Source organism: Myotis brandtii, unplaced genomic scaffold (assembly GCF_000412655.1).
Source record: "Myotis brandtii unplaced genomic scaffold, ASM41265v1 scaffold176, whole genome shotgun sequence".
Taxonomy (NCBI): Eukaryota; Metazoa; Chordata; class Mammalia; order Chiroptera; family Vespertilionidae; genus Myotis; species Myotis brandtii.
This window is the reverse complement of record NW_005356519.1, coordinates 2,336,029-2,357,433: the sequence shown is the minus strand read 5'-3', so window position 1 is coordinate 2,357,433 and position 21,405 is coordinate 2,336,029. Positions and strand designations below refer to the sequence as shown.

General features: G+C 39.2%; 1 pseudogene; it reads left to right on the top strand.

Annotated features, from left to right (window-relative positions):
* Nucleotides 1-1,430: 1,430 nt before the first annotated feature.
* Nucleotides 1,431-2,656, top strand: LOC102255863 (annotated as a pseudogene).
* The last annotated feature ends 18,749 nt before the right edge of the window (nt 2,657-21,405 follow it).

Genomic DNA, 21,405 nt, shown 5'->3' with positions numbered 1-21,405 from the left:
CTTGACATCTATCCTATCTAATAAAGAGGGAGTATGCTAACTGACCCTCACACCACATCCAATAAGGAGGGGATATGCTAATTGACTGCCATGCCCTCAAAGATGGCATTGCCCACAGCCACAAGATGGTGGCGCCCAGTCCCCTCAGCCCTGCTGGGGCAGCAGGCGAATGGCAAGGCCAGGCCCGGCCACTCCTCGCACCTGCCTCCGGTGTCCCCCAGTCCCCTCAGCCCCACAGCTGCCCAGGGCTGGCCCAAGGTGCAGCCTTGGATGGCGGCAGGGCTGACTGAGGCTCAGGTAACCAGGGCCGGCTGAGGCTTGCACTGCTGGCAGTGGCAGCAGCAGAGGTGTGGTGGGGCGTCGCCTTCCCCTGATCGCTGGGTCACCTCCTGCCCCTGAGGGCTCCTGGACTGTGAGCGGGGGCAGGCCAGGCTGAGGGACCCCCGCTCCAGTACATGAATTTTCATGCACTGGGCCTCTAGTATCTTTATAATAACTTGGAGATTCAGGCGGCGCCCCAACTCCCCAATTGGCCCTGCTCTGAGCCTGACCAGGGGCTGCACTTAGGGATTGGGCCTGCCCTCTGCCACCCGGGAGCAGGCCTAAGCCAGCAGGTCGTTATCTCCCGAGGGGTCCCAGACTGCGAGAGGGCACAGGCCGGGCTGAGGGACCCCCCCTTCCCCCGCCGAGCGCACAAATTTTTGTGCACCGGGCCCCTAGTAATAATATAAGAATAAACTGTTTTACATATTCACAACTGTAAACCTACTTTTGCTCCACCCTGGAAAATGTATCAAATCAACATGCTGTACACCTAAACTTACACAGTGTTACATGTCAGCTATATCTCAGTGAAAAAAAAAATCAAATTTAGGATTCTTTAAGGGTAGGGGCTGAGGACTGACCTTTCAGTATAGACCTCTACTGAAGCCCACATGATTTCAGAACTGTATCTCTACACTCAGCCATGCCTGGTGTCTCCACAGTTAGAGTCTCTCCAGAGACTACACCTTCAGTCTTCTACCCGAGTACTTTAAGGCCAGTCCACGGGCTACTGTGGTTTGGCTGGCAGGTCTAGACATCTCTCTACTTCTCTGCCTAACTTTTATCTGACTGTTCTGCTTTCACCCCCACCTGAACTTTGCTCCATGACCTTAAACTTCTCATCAATTCAGCTTTTTACTAGTACTTGCTTCTGGGTTCCATATCCCCTTTTACCTTTCACAAGTCTTGTTCATCTGCTTTCCAGCTTTCAAAATCTTTTTTGCTGTCATCTCTTCTATAATTCTTTTTGCACTGCCAGGTTTATGCTTAATTTAAAAACAAACAAACTGTCATTTTGGGAACTTTCCAGAACACTCTGTGAGAGATGGAGGAGCAGCGGCTACCTGAGCTGCGCACAGCAACGTGCTCTCTCCTGCTTCCCCACACCTGCCTCGGCCTGCTCACCGGCTGTCAAAAATGGTGAAAGAAACCACTTACTATGATGTTTTGGAGGTCAAACCCAATGCCACCCAGGAAGAATTGAAAAAGGCTTGTAGGAAGTTGGCCTTGGGAAGTACCACCTTGATAAGAATCCAAATGAAGAAGAGTTTAAACATATTTCTCAAGCTTACAAAGTGCTCTCTGGTGCAACACAAAGGGAATTATATGACAAAGGAGAAGAACAAGCAATTAAGGAAAGTGGAGCAGGTGGTGGTTTTGGTTCCCCCATGGGCATCTTTGATATGTTTTTTGGAGGAAAAGGAAGGATGCAGAGAGAAAGGAGAGGTAAAAACATTGTGCATCAGCTCTCTATAACCTTAAAAGACTTATATAATGGTGCAGCAAGAAAACTAGCTCTGCAAAAGAATGTGATTTGTGACAAATGTGAAGGCCGAGGTGGTCAGAAAGGAGCAGTAGAGTGCTGTCCCAGTTGCCAAGGTTCTGGAATGCAAACAAGAATTCATCAGATAAGACTTGGAATGGTTCAGCAAATTCAGTCTGCGTGCATGGAGTGCCAGGGCCATGGGGAATGGATCAGTCCTAAAGATAGATGTAAAAGCTGCAACAGGAGGAAGATAGTTTGAAAGAAGAAGTTTCTAGAAGTTCATATTGCTAAAGGCATGAAAGATGGCCAGAAGATAACATTCCATGGTGAAGGAGACCAAGAACCAGGACTGGAGCCAGGAGATATTATCATTGTTTTAGATCAGAAGGACCATGCTGTTTTCACTTGACAAGGAGAAGACCTTTTCATGTTTATGGACATACAGCTGGTTGAAGCATTGTGTGGTTTCCAAAAGCCAATAGCTACTCTTGACAATCAAACCATATTCATCACCTCTCATCCAGGTCAGATTGTCAAGCATGGAGATATCAGTGTGTATTAAATGAAGGCATGCCAATTTATCATAGACCGTATGAAAAGGGTCGCCTAATCATCGAATTTAAGGTAAACTTTCCTGAGAATGGCTTTCTTTCTCCTGATAAACTCTCTTTGCTGGAAAAACTCCTACCTGAAAGGAAGGAAGTAGAAGAGACTGATGAAATGGACCAGGTGGAACTGGTGGACTTTGATCCAAATCAAGAAAGATGGCACCATTACAATGGAGAAGCATATGAGGATGATGAACATCATCATCCTAGGGGTGGTGTTCAGTGTCAGACTTCTTAATGGGGCCAGTGAATAACTCTCACTGCTGGCATTATACTGTATATACAGTAGTGAATGAGCGAAGGACTGTAATCATAATATGCTCACTACTTGCTATAGTTTTTGTTTTAATATTCAAGTATAGTAGTGTTTTAAATGTTAAAATGAAGAATAAACTCAAATTAAAAAACTGTCATTTTAGTGGACTTTTGTAAGATAGATGAAATAAATGTATCTTTAATTTTGATTGGAATTATTAACCCTTCTTTTTCATTGGTGCCAACCTTCTTATCATTATGATGACTATAGCAAGCGACTGCATTGGGACATATGATGACAATATACTGTTTAAAATGAGAAATACTTCGAGTCTCTATATTTCAACACAGTACAAGTTTTTAAATGTTTTTCACTGACCTGATTCAATGACTGAATCATTTGGTTTATTTAAGCGCAGTAGTTAAGAAGGCTGAGTCAAATGTAGTTTGTTTTTCCAAACTTTCTAAGGAGTGTAGTAGATACTTATTTTGTGTATCTGTCTGTAATATACCAACATATTTTGGCAATCTGTTTAATTTTTCATTGGGAACTACCCCCTCCCATTCTCTGTCCAAGTGTTTGAATGGACCTAGGTCTGGAAGATGCACATGATTACGCTTGGTTAACCCTTTGAGTGCCGACCAATATCCTAGGAACTATGCTAAAATTGCCAAGGCATTTTTGCTGATTTTACAGCAGTTTAGGAAAAAAATTATGAATCGCAAGTAAATGAAGTTACATATTCAAAAACTTAAGGAAACCTTTACTACATTGACATATTTAGCAATATCATCATCACTAATAAAAGCAGACTTAGAACTGGACTCCATTTCGAAGCTTTGATAGCGCTCCCGGCACTTTTGGCGAAAGACAGGAGGAGCGCGATTGCGCTCCCCGGCACTCTAGGGGTTAAAGTATAGGTTTCACCCTCTGACTACCATGGTTGGAACTGATCCAAACCAGTTCAACCTAGCACCTAGAACTTTCATTGGAACTCTTCAGGAAGATATAATCTTTCTTAGTATGCTCACTAAGCTTGGAGGCTGTAAGGCCAAAGATGCTGGTGGCCATGTTGCCCCCATGCAGGCAAATACCTGTACATAAGTAAAGAAAAGGACACAGAAAAAATTGAGATTGAAATCTAATGATGTTGCTTGTTGCTAGAGACCCTGGGTCCATCAATGCCTGAAAAATCTGTCAAAATCTGTCCTTAGACATTCTATGAACCAATGAATTTTCAGTTGTTGAAAATTAGTTTATATTGGGTTTCTGCTTTGTGCAATCATAGAGGTCATAACTAAAGTAGAATATATACAAAGCCTTGGAGGTGTGTGTGTGTGTGTGTGTGTGAGAGAGAGAGAGAGGGGGGGGAGAATATGATTTCTAAAGAAATCATTGCTCTTACTTTCTTAAGTATAAATATAAAGCCATTGGGCTTGTAGAAATAAGTAAAGCTAGGTTGTTCATGTGAATATGGACTTTTTATGTGTGAATAAAATAAGAAAGCATGATGCTAGAGGTATGACTCTTGATAGAGTTTTTTTCAAAGACTTTGAGGGTGATTTCATCTAACATTAACAGCTCACAGAGGAATGTCAGAGGGTAAAAAAAAAAGTGAACATTACATGATTCCACCAGATGTGGGATAAGGGAATAATTTTAGAATTGAAATAACTAAAGAGTGTCTCTGGTGTGATTCTAATGTTTCAGTATATGCAAATTAGATTTTATATAGTGCATCGAATAATATGGCCAACAATGGAGTGAAATCTAACTTTAATTGAAAGCAGAAATAGAGGAAAGCTGGGATTGGGAAGCATAATTTCCAGTTCTAACAAAAGCTGTTTACACTGTGTATTAAAAATAGGCCATAATTTTTAAAAAATCAGAGAGATCAGTAGAAAGGAATTCATTTCAAGGAATGAAAGCAGATTGAGAGACATAGGATAAAATTCTATATATTTGGCAATCATTCAAATGTAAGAGAAATTATTATGCACAATTTAAAAAATTGTTCATAACAAAGCAGTTAATAGGGAAAGGAAAGAAATATTGTTAGATTGGGAAGCAGAATTGATAGAAATACTATCAGAACAGCATTTTGACATGAATTTGTGCTCCAAAATCATTTAAAATTGTTTTCTGCAGTTTTTGCATGAGATATCAGCTTGGACTCATAATCCAAGCAAACATAACACTGACACCTAATTCTCAGACTATGGAACACTTCTGCTTCTCCCACATCTCACCACTACATTACTAAAGGTCTGTTTACAACAGTTTCATTTACCCAGTACATTGTACTAAACTACAAGGAAAAAAATATAAGACGTAGCAAAAGAAAGAAAACACAATTTGAAGATATAGAATAAGAATCAGACACAGATATGGTAGGAGGTGCTGGAATAATCATATTGGGAATTTAAAACAACTGTGATTAATATACTAAGAGCTCTAATGGATAAAGTAGAGAGAATGTAAGAACAAGAAGGCAATGTAGGCTGAAAGATGGAAATTCTAAGAAAGAACCAAAAAGAAATCATAGAGATTAAAATGGCAATAACACTATAACAGGAATGAAGAGTGACTTCAATGGGCTTTTTAGTAGACTGGACATAGCTGAGGATAGAATCTCAGAGCAGGATATATCAGTAAAATGCTCAAAAATGAAAGAGCCTAGAGAACAAATTCTATATATATAAAAGCCTAAGTGACTGTTATGACCAGTCAACCAAATGACCAGTCTCTATGATGTGCACTGACCACCAGGGGGCAGATGCTCAAAGCAGGAGCTGCTCCCCGGCGGTCAGTGCGCTCCCACAGCCAACCTCCCACAGCTGACCAACCTCCCTCGCCCTGGCCAGCCAGGCACGCCTCTACCCCCCTGATGGGCCCTGATTGCCAGCCAGGCCGAGGAACCCCACCCATGCATGAATTCATGCACTGGGCCTCTAGTACTGTAATAAAACTAGAACAGAATATCCACGAACTGTGGGAAAACTATAAAAGGTACAATATATGCATAATAGGAATACCAGAAGAAGAGAGAAAGGAACAAATAAGGCATGAGAAGAAACATTTGAAACCAAAATGTCTATAAATTTCCCCAAATTAATGTCAGGCACCAAACCACAGATCCAGGAGGTGTCAGAGCACACTACTCAGGATAAATGAAGTAAACAAACAAACAAACAAACAAACAACAATGAAAACACACAGTTTCATTTTCAAACTATAGAAAATCAAAGATTAAGGAAAAATCCTGATGAAAGCCAATGGGGAAAAAACACTTTACCTATGTAGCAGCAAATATAAGAATTACATCTGACTTCTCCTCAGAAACCATGCAGGCAAGAAAAGACTGGAGTGGAATATTTAAATAATTAAAAGGAAAAAAAAGAAAAACCCCTACCCACCTAAAATTCTGTACCCTGTAAAATTATCCTTCAAAAGCAAAGGGATTAATAAAGACTTTCTCAGATAAAATTGAGGAGGTTTATTGTCATTATATTTGCAAGAAATGTTGAAAATTATTTAGAGAGAGAAAAAGATATAGATCAGAAACTTAGATTTACATAAAGAAGAGTAGCAAAGAAGAAATAAGTAAAAGTAAACTAAGGACTTATTTTTTTATTCTTTAAGGATATAACATATAACAGTTTTTTCCAAATAAGTATAGCAAGGAAACCAAAAGCTGTGTCTTTGAAAAAAATCAACAAACTTGATAAAGTTCTTACCTAGCTAACTAAGAAAATAAAGAGAAAACACAAATTACTAATATTAGAAATGAAAGAGGAGACATCACTACAAATACTATGGACATTGAAAGGATAATAAGGAATACTATTAATAAGTTTATAATCACAGTTTTGATAACCTAAATGGACCAATTCCTTGAACAACACAATCTGCCAAAACTCACAAGAATAAACAGACCATCTGAATAGGCCTATATCTATTAAAGAAATTGAATCAATAATTAATAATCTTCCAAAACAGAAAGCATCAGTCTCAGATGGATTAACTGATGAATTTTACCAAACATTTAAGAAATTAATGATACCAATTCTGTACAGTTTCTTTCAGAAGATAGAAGCAGAAGGCACACTTAACTCAGTCTATGAAGCCAGCATTTCCCTAATATCAAAACCAGACAAAGGCATTACAATAAAACTACAGACCAAAATCTCACATGAACATAGATCTAAACTTCCTCAATAAAATATTATCAAATCAAATCCAATAATGTATACAAAGAATTATATATGAAAACCAGTGGGATTTATCCTAGTTATTCAAGACTGGTTCAACATTCAAAAATCAATTAATGTAATCAATCACATCAACAGGCTAAAGAAGAAAAATCCTATGATAGTATCACTAGATTTAGAAAAATCTTATAACAAAATCAAGTACCCATTCATGATCAAAACTCTCAGTAAACCAGGAATAAAGGGAACTTCCTTAACTTAATGAAGAACAGCTACAAAAAACCTATAGCTAATGCCATACTTAAAGGTAAAATAAAAGCTTTCTCACTCAGATCAGAAATAAGGCAATGACATTCCCTCCTAGTACATCATTTATTTATTTATATTTTATATTTTTATTGATTTCGGAGAGGAAGGGGGTGAGAAACATCAATGATGAGAGAATCATGGATCAGCTGCCTCCTGCACTTCCCACACTGGGGATGGAGCCCACAACCCCCCATGCATGTGCCCTGACTGGGAATCAAACCATGACCTCCTGGTTCATAGGTTGACTCTGAACCAGTGAGCCACACAGGCCAGGCCTAGTACTGCTTTATAAACATTACACTGGACATGCTAGCTAATGCAATAAGACCAGAAAAGGAAATAAAAGGCGTATAGATTAGGAAAAAAGAAATGACACTCTTGTTTGTAGGTGACATGATTGCTCTTTCAGAGAAAATCTGAAACAATGACTCAACAACAAAAATTCCTGGAACTAATAAGTGATTATGGCAAGTTTGTAGGATACAAAGTTAATAAACAAAAGTCAATTGATTTCCTATATACCTGCAATGAACAAGTGGAATTTGAAATTAAAAACACATTACCATTTAGGTTAGCATCCCAAAATCTTAAATACTTAGATGTAAAGCAAACAATATATGTATAAGATTTATATGCAAAAACTACAAAACTCTGATGAAAATAATCAGAAGAACTAAATAAATGGAGATATACTCCATTTATTCAATAATGTCAAGGTGTCAGTTTTTTCCAGCTTCACCTATAGATTCAATTCAATTCCAATCAAAATCCTATGAAGTTATTATGTAGACATTGATAAACTGATTCTAAAGTTTATACAAATAGGCAAAAGCCTAAGAATAGCCAATTCTATATGGAGAGACAAAAACAACCTGAAGGACTGACACTATCTGACTTCAAAACAATATAAAGCTACAATAATCAAGGTCGTATAGTATTGTTGTAATACTAGAGAGATAGATGAATGAAACAGAATAGAAAGCCACATGAATACAGTCAACTGATTTTTGGCAAAGGAGTAAAGGCAATATGATGGAGGAAAAAAATACATTTTTCAGCAAATGGAATGGAACAACTGGACATCACATGAATCTAGACAAAGATGATGATATACCCTCCACACAAAGTTAACTCAAAATGGGTTGCAGATCTAAATGTAAAATGCAAAACTATAAAACTTCTAGAACATAGAAAATCGGAATGACTTGGGGTTTGGTGAAGACTTAAAATACAACACAAAAAGGTATAATCCATGAAAAAAGTAATCAGTAACTGAATTTCATTAAGAATAAAATCCTTGATCAAGAGAATGAAAAGACAAACCACAGACTAGGAGAAAATATTTGTAATAGACACATCAGATAAAGCGCTATTACTTCAAATGCACAAAGAACTCTTAAAACCGAACAATAAAAACAAACAACCTGGTTTAAAAATGAGTCAAAAACCTCACTGAAAAAGATATACAGATGACAAATTAGGATATGACAAGATGCTCCACATTATATGTCATCAAGGGACTGCAAATTAAACCAAGGAGATACCACAGGCATCCATTAAAATGGCCAAAATCCAGAACACTGACAGCACCAAATGCTGGTGAGGATGTGGAACTCTTATTCATTGCTGGTGGAAATTCAGAATGATACAGCTCCTTTGGAAGACAATTTGGTGGTTTCTTATAAAACTAAACATAGGCTTAACTTATGATTCAGCAGTCATTTTCCTTGGTGTCTAGCCAAAGGAGTTGAGAATTTATTTTCACACAAAAACCTGCATGCAGATGTTTATTGAAGCTTTATTCGTAATTGCCAAAACTTGGCATCAACTAAGATTTTCTTAGGTAAGTGAATAGATAAATAAGCTGCGGTACATTCAGATAATGGAATGTTATTCAGTGCTAAAGAGAAATGAGCTGTCAGGACATGAAAAGGATGGGGAAAACTTTAGTACATATTACTAAACGAGAGAAGACCATCTAAAAAGGTTACATACTGTTTGATTCCAACTTTAGGACATTTTGGAAAAGGCAAACCTATGGAGACAGTAAAAACATCAGTGGTTGCCAAGACCTAGGGGGAAGGGGAGGAGAATAGGTGGAATATAGGATTTTTAGGGCAGTGAAACTATTCTGTATGATACTATAAAGGTGGATACATATCATTATACTTTGAAAATACTCTGTATGATATTATAATGATGGATTTATATCATTATATATTTGTCCAAACTCATAGAATGTACACCAAAAGTGAACCCTAATGAAATGGAGTCTGAGTGATAATGATATATTAATGTAGGAACATAATTGTAACAAATGTATCACTCTTGTGGGGGATGTTGATAATGGGGGAGGATATGCGGGAGGGTATGCATGTGTGGAGACGGCAGTATATAGAAAATCTCTGTATTTTCTGCTCAATTTTGTTGTGAACCTAAAATTCCTCTATAAAGTAAAATCTATTAAAAGATATTTAAAACCTTAAAAAAATATATCCCTTTACCCTGAAAAACTATGTGCATGAATTTATCAAAAGAAAATAGAGACTTCTGTTCTAGGATGTTAATCATAGAGTTATCTTACATGATAAAGTAAATAGTCTAAATATTTAACATTTAGTAACTGGAAACTGGTTAAATAAATTATGATATATCCACATGCTCTTCTTAAAATTATGGTGTAAAAATATTCATTGATAACCTTGGCTGGGTGGCTCAGTTGGTTGGAGCATTGTACGCCATATGGTAATTGGTTCGATTCCTGGTCAGGACACATGCCTAGGTTTCAGATTGATCCCCAGTCGGGGTGCGTACAGGATGCAACCTATCAATGATTTTCTCTCTCTCTGTTTCTCTTCTTTCTCTCTCTCTAAATATCAATAAAAACATCCTCAGATGAGGATTAAAAAAAGTTTTCATGGATATAGGAAGATACTTGTGACTTGCTAAATTCATTCAGTCGGCCAGGCTGGTGTGGCTCAGCGATTGAGCATCGACCCAGGAACCAAGAGGTTGCCAGTTCCAATTCTGGGTCAGGGCACATGCCGGGGTTGTGGGCTCACTTCCCTGTGGGGGTGTGCAGATAGGGATGTTTTTCTCTCATTGATATTTCTCTCTCTCTATTCTTCCCTCTTCTTCTCTCTCTAAGAATCAATAAAAATATATTTAAAAAGATAAATAAGTTCAGTCAACAAATGTTTACTGACACAGAACATATGTGTTTATTTAACAGATGTATTTTAAGAATGAGATTGACTATAATGTCACGTGGTGGAGACAGATGATTAGTGTTAAAAATTTTTCACAATCTTTCTTAAAAGTGATTCATCCTTCCTTATTTATTTACTGAACTATTATTCATTTAGTCCTTAAGTCCCTGGGGTTTTACTAAAACATGTTAAGAAACTCTTTAAAAAATTTTTTTCAATTGCAGTTTACATTTAATATTATTTTATATTACTTTCATGTGTACAGCATAGGGGTTAGACAATCATATACTTCACAAATTGTTATCCCGATATTTCCAGTACCCACCTGGAATACATAGATATTACAATAGAAGCCTGGTGCACGAATCCACGGGTGGGGTCCCTCGGCCTGACCTGCAGGGATTGGGCCGAAACCGGCTCTCCGACATCTCCCAAGGGGTCCCAGAGTGCAAGAGGGCGGTTCTTGCATGACCCACCCCGGAATTGGGCTCCCTCCTCTCCAGTTCTGGGTGGGTCATCCGAAAACCGCAGCTGCCAAGTCACCGCAGCTCAGCAGCTCCTGCGTTGAGCGTCTTCCCCTGGTGGTCAGTACGTGTCATAGCTACCAGTGGGAGCATCTGCCCCCTGGTGGCATTGCGTGTCATAGCTACCAGTCAGACTGTCGAATGGTTAGACAGTCACTTAGGCTTTTACATATATAGATTATTGGCCTATATTTCCTATGCTGTACTTTACATCCCTGTGACTGTTTTGTAACTACCAATCTGTACTTCTCAACACCTTCACCTTTTTCATCTCATTCCCCAACCCCCTCTCCTCTGGCAACCATCAGTCTGTTCTCTGTATCTATGAGTCTGTTTCTGTTTTGTTTGTTCGTTTATATTGTGAGAAACTCTTTGACACTCCTTGCAAGAAGGTGAATTCCTGTTTACCTTTCCCATGAACATGGGCTGGTTCTAACGATTCATTTCTAATAAATAAAATGTGGTAGAAGTGATGATGTGTACTTCCAAGGCTAAGTTGTAGAAGGGGGTACAGTACAAAAGCCTTGGGAAACCTAAGTCGATGTAAGAAATCCAGCTTACCTGAAACTACCGCGCTGGAGACACCATGAGGACAGAGCACATAGAAAACAAGAGATGCCAAGGACACCCAGTAGTCCAGCCCCAGCTCTTTGTCTTCCCAGCCTAGGCACCAGGCAGGTGAGTGAGGGACTCTTCAGACAATGCCTGACCCAGCCTTTGAGCCACCTGCCCTGGCTGACACTGAGTGGAGCAAAGACAAACTGTTCCATCAAACCCTGATCAAATTGCAGATTTGTGAGCAAAATACATGTTGTTTTAAAAGCCCCTAAGTTTGGAGGTGATTTGTTATTCAGACTTGGATAACTGGAACAAAGTTTTACCTTTCAGGCACGTTACAATCTTATGTACAAATCTACAAAGGTATGATATCTCGCTCGCTCGCTCGCTCTCCCTCGCTCATAAAACAAAAACATGTTGGTAAGATTACTTTTTGGGTGGTGGAATTTTTGGCAATTCCTTTGTGCTTTTCTGTGATATACAGGTTATCTGATATTGGTAGTACATTTATTACTTCTATCACTAGAGACTAACTCAAATGAGTAGTGGAATAAACAAGTAGAAAAAGATGAATCACTTCTATAAAGGCCATGATAATCTTCTAACACTAATTACCTGTTTACAGGGTGACACATTATAGGCTACTTCATTCTTGAAACATGCTCCTTAAAGTGCACTTCCGTGACAGTCGCAGTGTACTGAGCTCCCTGGCTTCACAGACCCTGCATTCTCAATGCAGGAAACACGACCTGGGAGGAGAGAGACGCAACTCCAGGTGGCTGTCTAGTAACTTGTAACAGTGGAACTGCCATCAAATCTATTTTCATCAATATCCGGGTATTTTGAAAAAAAGTAAGTGGACCGCCTCTGGGTTCTGGGTATTTATAAACATGTTCTTCATTTTTCATGTCATGACTCATGGAAAAGAGAAGTCCACAAAGCTCAGATGGATGCCTACAGTGCTTTCCCCAATGACCCATGCCAGGAGAAGATTTCTGGGAAGATAATCATCTGTCTGCTTTATATGCATTTCAGATGCTCCTTGCATAGAGGGGAAAATATGAAAATAGCTGTAGCTTCTTGACTGTTTGGGCAGTGATTGTGCGGAGTGTTTGGTTGGTGATGACATTTGCTTTCTATTTCCACATCAAATAAGGCAGTCAAACATGTTGGGGAAGCTGCTCTTAGTAAAGAATAATTAACATTTTTGTCCCCGGGGAAAGATGTCATGGACAAAAGAGGCCTGGATTTGCTCTAGAAACATCAAGCTATTCTTGTAGTAACCTGTGAAAGTCTGTTGCATCTTATTACTGTGTCAGGATGAGGGCCAAAAGTAGACAAACAAGAGTATAAAATTTATCTTTGCTTTCAGAACTCTGGAATATGTCCATTTTAATAATGTTTGAGGCAAGGGAGAGCTGGTTTTCCAGCCCAGTTATAAATAGCTTGATCTGTAGTCCAAGTTCAAGCTGCAAAAGGTCTTTGGGCATCCACTGACCAGCTGTTCCAGCCTCTGCATCACAGCAGTGTACCCCCACCCCCCCGCCTTTAGTTACCTTATATTGTGAAAACATTGGCTGTAGTGTGACATCAAATGCTCTGGAGGATGACAGCATTCGCTTTCACACATTTAGTCATTACTACGTGCCAGACACTGCTTTGCACATATTAAATCCTTACTTAACTTTTCAATAGCCTTGTGAGGTAGAAAACACCTTTGTCCCCAGTTTACGGAAGAGAACGCTAGAGCAACGAGAGAATATTGCTTAAGATCACCCAGCCAGTATGTGGCAGAGATAGGATTATAAAGATAGAAAAAATAAATATGCTATCCTATTGTCAGTACTCGTTTTGTAACAGGCTCTTTGCTAGACACTTTATGTGTATTAAAGAAAAGTATCCAAACCTTGGAAATAAGGCAAAATGATGACTGCATGCCTTTTCATGCTGGGACATTGTCTAATAGGACACCCCCTGCCCTCACCACCCCAAGGATTATCGAATTCTCTAGCAATGCATCTATGTTTGACCTTCTATTTACTATTGATTTCAAGCCCAGATGGAATTAGATGCCAACTTGTAGCACATTGATACATTTCAAAAAAATTTTGGATGATAGAGATGCAAATCATTTTTACAGAAAAGGTATCCCAAGTATTCAGTTTTATCACCTGATAGGATAGTAACCAGTTTTATAAATAATTTGGCAGTCTTATTCCAGCACTTTCATTTATTATGTAAATTAGGCTTTCCCATATTCCTTTATATTAGCTCTGCCACCCTGCTGGTTTCCTCATTAGTAAGCTAAATAACTTTTTGTCTTATGTTTACTATAAGTTTGGAGGATGTGAGAATAAACAAGTCATCTTTTCTGTCAAAGAAGGGAGTTTAGGCAGCTGCCGTTTTGGCCCATGTGACTTGCAGCTCCCCTGGGGGCCGCTATTTTGAAATGGCAAAGGTCAAACCCTCCCTTTTTCCTTTGAATTGGCCAATTGGGTAAGACTGTGAGCCTAAGCTCTTCCAATCAAGAATGAGGGACAGATGTCGTGCATCAGACATATAACCCCAAGCAGACTGCCCGCTCAGTGTGTGTGCTGCCAGACCCTGAGGGTGCGCACCCTCCTGCAAGAGTAAAGACATTTGTCTTGCTGTCTGGCTCCCGAGTATCCTTTGTGTTCTGCCAGGACCCCTGGTTTTGGGGCTCACCTTACATCTAACAGAGGACAGTCATGTCTTTAACATTTTCCAAATTAAACTATTTAACTCCCACAAAATCCAGTGAAGTAGACAATGTTGTTTTCTCTGTTTTAAAAAGAACCAGAGGATTGAAGAGGTCAAATAACTACCCCAAGGTTTCACATTAATAAGGAAAGGAGCTAAACAAAGACTCAGGGCTGCCTACCTCCACAGGCTGTGTTTCACTCAATGAGATCAACTCAACTCCCTGTGTGCTGAGTCACTGAGGGCTGGGCCTTATTCTATCCATTTATATAAAAGCGCCAAAATAAATTTCACAAATAATCTTAAACCTTATTGGAATAAGATGGTATATAAAATTTTAAAAAATAATAAGGAAATTGCCCACCTCCAGATGTAATCTATAGATATGGCTTTGAAGCTCTCATTTCTGCTAAAGGCTTCAAATGTTCTAAAGGCCAGACTTTTCTTTAAAATTAATTGGAGTTGAGAAAAGTAGTCATGTTCAGCATAATGATCTAACTAAAATAATGTTCTTACTTAGTTCTTATTAAGGATAAGAACTCTGTGGTCACTAAGCCCTAGCTTGGAGTCCTTACTCTTGATTCCAGATTAGTAACAGTCTTTCTATTAAAAAATGAGAATGTTTTCTCTTTTTATTTTCCATGTTTGGTTTTGCCCGGCCTGGCTGTTGTTCTCTCCCAAGTGCTTTTGAACCTATAACTAGTTGCCTATTATTTAATGTTCTCAGATTCCATATACTAGAATAATCTGAAGTGCTGTTAAAAATTCAAGTTCTTGGGTTTTGTGTCAATTGTTTTGAATCAGAATGACTGGAGCCAGGTATATGAACTTTTTTTTTAAATCCTAGGTTATTCTTATACACACTCATTAACTGATTTGGTTAAAATTCTAGTCCTTCATTTATTGGAAAAATTATTTCTCAATTCTGGGTCTTAAATTTCTCATTTATTTAAACAGGAATAATAGCATTTGCCTTACAGACAGTGAATGGTTGTAACTATAGTAGGAAGATGCTGATCAAACTTCTATAAAAGTTGATAGAGACAAGGACCTGAAATCTCTGAGGAGGGGATTAAGGGTTGGGCTTTGGCCACTCTGCGAGGCAGAATTGGATTGCTGGGTTTAGAAAAAAGAATTAGCATGAAGTGATGTCAAGAACTATTCTTATAATAATCCACTGGAGGAATTCAACAGAGTACTTTTGCTAGTAGGAGAAAAAATTAGCAGACTTGAATATAGATCGGTAGAGGTTATGAAATCTAAAGATACAACTAAGTTAAAGAATGGTATGTATTTTTTACATCAAATATGCATCATTTTTTCCATACCAATTCTTTAATTCTGTCAAACCAACTGGATGTCCATCAATTCAATTCTATTCTGACAGCACGTAACTAGAGTTAGCATCAGATCCCACAAGTTAAAGGACTTAGTCCCACAAGAGTGCTTCTACTTCAAACACCAGCTGCAAGAGTGGTTCCCAGGCAACCCACACTTAGGCCCAGCTAACAACAAATTCAGGGTTCCAACGAACACCTCACTGTCACCTCGTGTTTGATACTTCTTGAGAACAACTTACAGAACTCAAGAAAGTGCTCTACTTACTATCACAGTTTATTACATAGGATACAAACAAACTCTCAGATGAAGAGATACATAGCGTTGGGTCTGGAAGGATCCCATGAACAGGAGTCTCTGTCCCCTTGGAGTCTGTGTGCACCACTCTTCTGTCACATGGGTATATTCACCAACTCAGAAGCTCTCAAAACACCATAATTTGGGGATTTTTATGGAGATTTCATTATGTAGGCACAATTGGTTAAATCATTGGCCATATGTGATTAAACTCAACCTCCATCTCTTCTCCCCTCCCTGGAGGCTGGGGATCAGAGATAAAAGTTTCAACCTTCTAATCATGTGGGTGATTTTTCTGACAGTCAGCCTCCCTCTTGAAGCTATGCCCACCCTCCAGCAGAACCATCTCATTAGCATATAAAAGACATAATTTACAAGGGTTTTAGGAGCTCAATGCCAGAGACCAGACACAAAGACCAAATATTTATTTTTTTATTACACCACAGGTAGAAAAAGATATCCCATGCAAACAGCATCCATAAAGAGCTGAAGTATCCATACTAAGATGAGACAACATAGACTTTAACACAAAAAATATTGCTGCAGATAAGGAGGGACATATTGTAATTCCTTAATATCCTGTAGAGAGGAATTGGTGGATGAGAAGAGAGTGGGGATCAGAAGCTATGATCATTGCTCAGCCCTACAGGATTGGTTCAGGAACAGTGGCAGCACCAAACATGAGCGGGGCCCATTAGGGTAAAGAAGTTCCAGGTATATGAGCTGGGGAAGACCAGCTCAGTGGAAGAAGACCTTTCCTCTAATTCCATTCTCCACAACCTCACAGTTTACCCTTTCACTTTTATCATGACCTCCCTATGAGCCCTCAGTGGAAATGATTTCTTGATCAGGTTGAGTCCTAGAAAAATGAGCATTTTATATCTTATTAGGAATAAGATTGAGAGAATGTAAATTACTTGATAGGATGGTAATTCAATTTAATGGCTGAATGGAATGTGTGCCTCGAAGAGGACTAAGCTAAGAAATGATGAACAGTTGTAAAAGAATGGGAGAAAAGTACTTGAGAAAATGAAAAATGTTTAATATAGCTTATGAAGGGCAAAATCTTTCCATTCTTTCACTATCTAATGACCTAGTGATAGTAAAACCAAAGGATTCATCAGTCTTCCAAAGAGTCAGTTTTATAGTGATTGGGTGGGTTTTAGTGTATAATCTCATGTGTCCACTACCAAATTGTATTTATTTAGCATTAACACACATGATAAAATAATCAGTTTTAATCTTTAAAAGTAGGTACAGTTCTTTTTTGTTGAGATTATACCACTTAAACTTATTTTATGAATTAGTCTCATTTCTAAATTCTTAAAAAGATTGTATAATGAACAATCTTTTGTTGATTCAATTCTAAATTTGAATTCACATTCTTATTGAAACTGTTTAACTCTAATTAAGTCATGAGTAAGGTGAATTTTGAAGTGTACCAATCTTGGCATTTTTCTGTAAGAATGAAGAAACCAGAACCCAAATCAGAGAAATTGCAAGTTATAAAATTTGTTCATCTTAATGTAACCTTTGTTCTTCTTATCAGGGAATTATGTTATTTTTGAAACACAACTTTTATGCCTTCTATTGAGAGTTAGCATTGACTTATTTCCATTGTACAGACTAAAAAATAATTCTCTTTATAATCCATATTTTCATTTTGATAGGCTTAATTAGGGTGACAAATCCCTGGCTTTTGACTTGTGAAATGTTATGTAAAACACAATGACTTAGAGGCTATTTAAATAATTTAACAATTAATTATGTCCATTTCAACTTTGTTTTGTCTCAGTTGTCCCTGCAATGAAAAGGGCTTATCTTAGAAGAAGTTAAAGTATGTATGCAACATCAATTTTAAGGAGGCCTGAGTAAATTTCACTTATAAACCTCTTTGATATTTGCAAGGTAAAGTCACTCTGAGAATGAATGTTAATGCTAGGTTATCTGGCCAACCCCTTTTACTTTATGGATGAAGATGGGGGTGCTTTGATTTCTCCCTTTCCTTCAACCCCCACATTCAACTGGTCCCCAAATTCTGACAATTTTACTTTCTAAATATTTTTCCAATATGTTTTTCCTTCTCTTTCCCTACTTCCATTGTTTATTCATGGCTTCATCAGATTTTATCTGAAAAACTGGTTTTCCTGTTTTCTTTTCACTCTCTTTAAATCCATCTTTCACCAACCTCCAAATTCAGATATTTAAAAAGCAAATCTTTAAAAGATACTCAGTATCATTAGTCACTAAGGAAATGCAAATAAAAACCACAATAAGATAACACCTCACACCCACTAGGCTAGCTATAACACAAACACACTCGCACACACACCAACACCAATAGAAAGAGAAAAGCGTTGGCAAGGATGTGGAGAGTTTGAAACCCTCATACACTGTTGGTGGGAATGTAAAATGGTGAAGCTGCTGTGGAAAACAGGTTGGTGATTTCTTAAAAAGTTTAACGTAGAGGTACCATGTGACCTGACCATTAAGTGTATATTCAATAGAACTAAAAACAGGCTCTCAAACAAACACTTGTTCACAGATGTTCACAGCAGCACTATTCACATTAGCTACGAGCAGAAACAAGTTGTTCATCAAAGTATGAATGGATAGATAAAATGTGAAATATTCAAACAATGGAATATTATTCAGCCATAAAAAAGAGGGAAGTACTAATAGATGCTACAACCTTGAAAACATTATGGTAAGTGTAACCAAACACAAAGGTCACATTATATAATTCTATTTGTATATAATATCTAGAATAGGTAAATATATAGAGATATAAAGTAGATTAGTGATTGTCAGGAGCTGGGCAGAGGGGAGTAACTGCTTAATGGATACAGTTGGTGTTTTTTATTTTGAGGTGATTAAAATGTTTTGGAACTTACTCTGGCCATTGTGGCTCAGTTAGTTGGCATAGTCCAGTGTACTGAAAGGTTGCCAGTTTGATTCCCAGTCCGGGCACATGCCTGGGTTGTAGACTTGATTCCCAGTAGGGGAGTGTAGGGAGGCAGCCCGAAGTTTTACTCTCACAGCGATGTTTTTCTCTCTCTTCCTCTCTCTCCAAAAATTAATTTAAAAAAATTTGAAACTTAATATAGATGGCAGTTGTACAACATTGTGAATGCACTAAATGCTACTGTATTGCCACTTTAAATTAGTTAATTTTATGTTATGTGAATTTCACTTCAATTAAAAAATGTTTTTAAAAAATAGATGAGGAAGGCAGAAAAGAAGGTCACAGTGATGCAATGTGAAAAGACTCAGCATGCCTGTGCCAGCTTTGAAGACTAGAGAAGGGGTCATGAGCCAAAGAATGTGGCCAGCTTCTAGAAGCTGGAAAAGGCAAGGAAATGGATTTTCCTCTAGAGTCTCCAGAAAGGAACTCAGCCCTGCCAACACCTTGATTTTGCCCAGTGAGACCCCTGTCAAACATCTGACCTACAGAACTATATAATAGTAAGTGTTTGAGCTGCTTAAAAAAAATCTTAGCATATAACCGCTCCTCTCAAAGCTGTTCCAAGATACTTCATTATCACTGGGAGACAAGTTCTTCACTATGGCAGGTAACCTGCGCTGGGATTTGATCCCTGCCAGCCTTCCCAGGGGCCTCATCCATCACTCCTATTGCTGGTGCTGCCCGCTCAGTGCTGCCCTTCTAGCACCCTTGGCCTGGGTACCATCTACTCCTGCAAGACTCAGCTTAGACTGCTCCCCTCCAGGCTAGGTGCTCCCACAGCACCTTGGGTGTGTGCTTTCCTTGTAATTGCATCCTTTGTCTTATGTACCGATTAGGTACAACTTGATTTCATAACATGTTTTAGGCCCCAAGACATATACTACATGCTTCTCCAAATTCCTGCAGAAAGCAGTACTTATAAAAGTTTGCTGAACTCATAACTGGACAAAATTTAGTCCAGATTGGTGACATGGCTTATAGGGAATTGTTAACACAGCTGGGAGTCAACTTCTTCTCAGGCTGCTGCTGCTACTAGCTGGCAGATAGAACTCAGCAAGAAGAACTTACTTGCCTGTAATTGTATCGGCTATTTCTCTTAAGGACTTGTGTTTGTGGACCAGGATAATTGAGGAAAGTATCACTTTTCCTCTCTATTTTGCCTTCCCCACTTCCACAAGTGTAACCAAGCCCTTTGATGCTCTTTGGGCTTAGAGGAAGTTTTTGTTATTGGGCCGGAAGCAGACGTTTTCAGTAAGATATTTCTCTTCCTGGCTTTTGTTTTTCTGAAGCCTCAGCTTGGACAAGTTCATGGGAAGCTCTGTTAAGGACTATCAGAGGAGGAGAGGTTTTCCTTTCCTTAGATCAAATAGAAAGGTCAAAGAAGAGAAGTGGGGTGTGAGAGGTGGTTGTACATTAGGCACTGGACCCCGGTCATGTGCAGAAGCAAAGAGATGCCTGTTCAAGGGAGCCGTGTGGGTTCACCAGTGAGGACCTCAGGGACACCAGGGAGAAACCAACCATTGCGGGCCTTTCCCCCTGTTTTCATGCTATACCTCGCCTTCTGACTAAATGGAACAAAAGCATCAAGCTGCAGGGAGGTGGTCTAAAAGATTGGCTTGTCCTCCAATAGCTCCTCTGGCCACCTCCTTCAGTGTCTGAAATGATCACATCTTAGCTTTTTGGAAATTATTGTCATAAAGTCATTGAATGAGGTAGCTGTGTGCTGGAAGGACTGTTAAATAGAAAGCCAAAGACCTGGGCCATTTCCCAAGAGCATGGGACATGGCTATGAAAGAGGTGGTCTTCCTTGGCAGTTAACCCTTAGGATGGTGCTTCTTAGGCTCCTTCCTCTGCCCAGCTCCAGAATAAGCCTAGTGTTGTCAGGCTTGTTTTTCCCTTATCAAAATCAGGAGACCTCCCCTGCCTTTAAGTACCTCGGTTAGGAGGCAGGGGAGAAGTGAATGTGACCTCAGATCTTTAGCAGACATTGACACTGTGGCATGGAGGAGTTTATTAGACCATCCAGTCACCTAAGGAAACAGGGCTCCAGGGGAAGAGCAGTCAGAAGGGAGAGGTTTCGACTAATTGGGAGGAGGAGGAAGGAAGTGGCTGGAAAGGTTAGGACGGAGGCAGGGCTGGAGGATGGTGTGGGGAAACGTGAGGCTGCACACGGGCTGTTCAGAACCAACATGGAAGCCCCAGCCCCTGGAGTCAAGGAGAGGCAGTGCCTTAGCTCAGGATGCCATAACAAAATACCACAAAAGGGGTATGTGGGGGGTGCTTAATAGCAGACATTTCTACTGTCCCAGTTCTGGAGGCTGGAAGTACAAGATCGGTGCGCCAGCATGGTCAGGCTCTGGTGAGAGCTCTCCTCCCAGCTTGCAGATGGCCACCACCTGGATGTGTGATCACCTGGTCTTTGCTTGGAGCATAAATGTGGAGAGAGAGCGAGTGTGTGTATGGGAGATGAGAGCAAGCCAGGTCTACCTGTTCTTAGAAGGCCACCAGTCCCTTTGGATGAGGACCCCATCTTTATGACCTCATTTAACCTTAATTATGTTCTAAAAGCCCTATCTCCTCGGGCTTTGATATATACATT